This window comes from Pinus tabuliformis, chromosome 7 (genome assembly GCF_031772625.1).
Source record: "Pinus tabuliformis cultivar Carrire ecotype Pingquan chromosome 7, CPIR1, whole genome shotgun sequence".
Classification (NCBI taxonomy): domain Eukaryota; kingdom Viridiplantae; phylum Streptophyta; class Pinopsida; order Pinales; family Pinaceae; genus Pinus; species Pinus tabuliformis.
The window spans coordinates 580,953,954-580,958,937 of NC_142293.1; the positions used below are offsets into that span (position 1 = coordinate 580,953,954).

Genomic DNA, 4,984 nt, shown 5'->3' on the forward strand with positions numbered 1-4,984 from the left:
GAAGATGCTAGGCTAGGTTTAATAAACAAAGTAGTCTTCCTACCCATATTTTCTTCCTCCATACCATCCTCAATCAATCCATATACAAAAAAAACAAATATGTCTGACTTAATGATGCATTAGCCTGAAGATTGGTTGCTAAATAGCGTAACATGGACTCAATCTTAATTTTTTCTTTTGGTGTAAGTGTTCTATGAAGATTGCATCTAACATGTACCAACAATGTACTAACATGCATAGAGAAAGTAATACTTCGAGCAATTAACTGCAAACTTTCAAAATATTTGGTACTCCTTGTCTCCTTCATTTTGAAGGCAATTTTTTCAACTTCCTTTTCTTCAGCAACTTCTCCCATGATATCATTTTTTGCAACTTCTAGAAGTTGTTGCACACAATAATCAATATCTCCAATGTCCAGGGAATATGAAACTTTCAATAGGACAAGGGGACAAAAAAATTAATATGTATATATACATATTAATTATATATAATATATACCTTATTCAAAGTCAAAGTCATGTTCACCAGGTTTTTTGCTGCCAATATCAATCGAAGGAAAAAACAAATTGTCATTAATTTAATATATCAAAACTATGCGCACAAGGCTTTGGACTGACGGTGAATGGATGCACTATTAAGACACTTAGTCACCAATTCAAATCCCCGTGGATGTTTACCCCAAAAACTATATAATAATCAAGAAACATAACTACCCCAGATGACCAGATTGGTTAAGAGCATGCTCCAAACAAAAACAAGGGTCAAATGTGCAAAGTAGAAACAACTTAATCTGCTTATCTATTTGGTTGCAACAGTTCCTCATACTCAAGGTGCAAACCACAATTTAGTGACAAATTACTTCAAGATGCAAACACATTGATGTTTGTGGCTTGAAGTTTCCACTTCCTCTCAGTGCTAAATAGATCCAGAGCTTAAGATGGATCCATCATAAGAAATAATATTCCTTTTTTGTCATTTGGAACATTATACATACACTCATGCATGGACACACAAAGTACTGGACATCTCCCCCATATAGGCTACAAAATATACCAATTGCAACCATTAGGACTAAATCCAATCAAAACATTTACCTGACATAAATTGAGCACCCCCCAACAACTTGGACAAAAACATGGTATTCACCCATTGGATGAAGACTCTATATTATAAATATATAATAATCAACTATTGTTCATAGACTTGAAGATCAGAAAATAAACTTGTAAGTACAGACAATAGATATATTATAAGGGTCATTACATGGAATATATCCCAATCAGGTTTCATAAACTCTCCTAAGAAAATGTTGTTGTGGGCTACAAAAGCAATATTAATGGCATGTGATGTAGGATCCCTTGGCCAGAAATCATAAGAGGCTCTTATAACAACAATGTGTTTGGAATTGTAGAAAAAATTCAATACAAATTTGTTACTGTTATGGTGAAGGGAAAGAAACAATTGGTCAAATTATTTGTTTACTACAAGCAAACATACACAATTCTATGGCACTGACCTATAAATACCATCAGTGTTATGGCTCATACAAGAAATTATCCCATTATTAGGGAAATTTTGAGTAATAGAATCCTCCATTTCTTGATGATACTGGCTGATCAATTTAACACGACCACCATGCCTTGCACCTAATGTCTTGATAATATTTTGGATGTCCACTTTGACACCACTAATGCTAGCACTTGCTAGATATGAGTGGAGATCATCAAGAAATTGAAACACATTTTTGGGATGGACTAAGCCCAATCCATTTAATTTTATGCATTCTAATGCCTCGTTTGGTTGGTGATGAAGAATCCCATAAGGCACAACATGGAATGACAATTTTGAACTATAATGCTCCATTCCAGAAACATCAAGCTTCACTCCTCCCTACTGACCAATGATAACATGCCAAACATAAATGTACGTGGAATAATACAAATTTAATATAAATTTAAAACAAAGTAGCATGCCAGATCAACTATGGAGGTAAGTAGTCTGCATATACAAATGATAGTTTAAAAATATCGACTAATCTCTAAACAAAGAATGTCGCTTATTAATTCATGAGGCAAGTGCTAGAATGTAGGGTTTGGAGCAAATAGATAAATAAGGAGTATAATTGAGTAATTCCTAATGGAAAACTAAGGTAGATTACTTTAAATTGTGGGTCTTCTTTGCTTCTATAACAATGTGTCTGAGGCCCAAAGTAGGATCCTCTTGTCTCTGAGCAGTCTTTCCATCTTTTTGAAACTTATAATTATCTTTTCTATGTGTCAGCCAATTTGCAAAACTAAATTATGAGCCCATAAAACTCTTAGAGTTCCACTAGAAAATTGAGAATCAAAATGAAATTATCTTCAAATTATATGAACTTTGAGAATAAAAAGCAAATTATCTTCATATTTCAAGAAGATTGAGAATCAAAAGGAAGTTATCTTCAGATTTCAAAGAGAGATGAATTATTGTCTTCAAATTTCATATTTGAAGAAAAAAGAAGGTCAAACCTTCTTTGTTATATTTCCAACTGGAGGAGGCTTTGCATTAGGATTTCAACATATTTCCAATCATCATCAAGAAGAAGAAACTTTGGAGGGGTGCCCCCTTTCTCTAGACTATTAAAGAAATACAAACAATCACAAACATTTGGAACTGGATCCTTAGGCTAAGGACACCATCTAACTATATCTCGAAAAGAGTTTATATATGATTATAGAACATAAATGGGGGATAGGAAAAATAATATACCTTTCTAAACCTTGTTTTACACCCTCAGCTTTGACATATGTGTAAAATGCACCCCATGTACACCACCCAAACCAATTGATTATATTAGGTAACTGCAAGAGAAATATTCAAATCATAAGGCTATAGAGAACCAACGAGAACTTATAATGACTTAGTAAAACAATACATGGATGTGTCATTCTCAATTAGAAGTCAAGGGGAGATAAACATTTTAGCACACAGAACAAATTCAGACACCATTGGAAAGAACCAAGCTTCAATTCCATGAGAAATTATCATATTTATTTCACGATGTGCAAAGGTTTTAGAAGGCCTCTCGACATCTCTGCACTATCAATAATTGATGTTAATCATATAACATTGATTCTAAAATCTGAGAAGTTCTAAAAGAGAGGAAATTAAATAAGAAAGATTTTAGAATGCCTCTCAACATCGTCGCGCTATAAATAATTAATGTTAATCACATAACATTGATACTGAAATTTGAAAATTTCCAAAAGGGATGAAATTAAATAAGAAAGTTGAAACATGGAAATATTCTCACATTACTGCACTAGTAATCACTTCATATGGATCTGTTCCAATACCAAAAAAAAAAACTCCTTGAGTTGTCTCAACAAAAGGATCTCCTAGAATGCCAAATACGAAGTAAATTCAAGAGAAAATCAAAATGTCTATTTTACCTCAGGGAATTGACAAATTGAGTCATATTATGAATTTTATACCATTCATAATCCCTACAATTCTTACCGCTTTCCAGACAGATTTCAAGGTCATTATTTTCATTTCCTTGCAAAACTTCTTAGAAATATCCTTCCGACAGTAGCAAGAAAACAATATAGATTTTTGGCTCTCCACTGCCATTGCCCACACCAATGGTCAGAGGTGAACCTTCACTACCCTCAACTAGCAAAAATTTAGTCTCAAATGGGACATATCTCCCATAGGAGCCCATCCTTTGTGTCATCCACCAGAGCTTGAAGTGGAACAAAGACATAAAATGAATGTCTTTGCAAAAATACATATAAAATCATCCATCGTAACCCATAGAGAAGAATTGTGATTATAATAACCAAAAAAGTCCCCAAAAAGTGCACTTCTTGCAGCTATCAGAATGCATTGTAAACGTCTTACACATTGAAGTTGATATTTTCTGAATACAAGGTGCTGGTAATAAGGATTTAATACAATTAAGCATGCACTTTCAATAAATTAATGAAGCCCAGTCTTGACAATAAATAAAACATTCAAATTGAAGATAAAAAATATCCTAATACAATAGTCTCCTACATGAGATTTTATTGCATTATTAAGCATGTAATCTTCAGTATGTCCTTCAAAATTCTCATAAATTATTAAAATTGAGTCCTCCTCAAAACATATCAAAAGTTCAAAACCAAAAAACAAGAGACCCAAATATCATTATGGTGTTTATTATCATACATGAACATGCAGTTTCTTAAGAAATTAATGAAACTCATTCTTAACCAAATCATGTTGCAACTAAAAAAACATAAAACAATAGATTCCACTACTCACATTCTACTACTTCGGGTTTTACATAAGTAGATCATATAACTATCATACTACTGAAAAAACTAATAGTCAAAATGACCTTCAAATTAGGCTTCTAAATACAAGATCAAGTTGCCCCAAAAAAAGTGTAAAACACAAAAGTAAATGCAGCTAGGCTTTTGAATACAAGATCAAATTTTCCCAGAGCAAAGGTGTAAAACACAAAAGCAAATGCATTTATGCTTTTGAATACAATATCATGTTATCCCAAAAAGGTGTAAAACATAAAAGCAAATGCAACATTTTGTTGCTTAAGATTGTACAGAACCTAAATACATTTTGTTGTAACAGAAACAACTAGTAAAATGAATCATATCGTTACCCCATAGAAATCCACATAAACAAAAGTTAACATCACAAACAACCTTCAAATTAAGCTTGATTTCGAACCCCTAATCTTTAGAAACAACAATTTTCCATGAACAATTTCATTGCAGGGAATAACCGTTCTACGAATTGGAGAATCTTGAATTTTCTAGTCCCAATAAAACACCAAACATAGCCTACACAACTACAAATTACACTACTGAAAAGAATATAAAACTCACACCCCCAAAAAAACCATAAAAACTACAAAACAATATATTTTAGTAACCTCAATGGGAAAAAGGCATAAAAAACATCCTGCAAAATAGGCTACTTAAAAGAATATTAATCTTCC

At 32.6% G+C, this 4,984-nt stretch overlaps 1 pseudogene; it reads right to left on the reverse strand.

Annotated features, from left to right (window-relative positions):
- Positions 1-303: 303 nt before the first annotated feature.
- Positions 304-3,745, reverse strand: LOC149248758 (putative galactinol--sucrose galactosyltransferase 1; annotated as a pseudogene).
- Between the last annotated feature and the right edge of the window lie 1,239 nt (positions 3,746-4,984).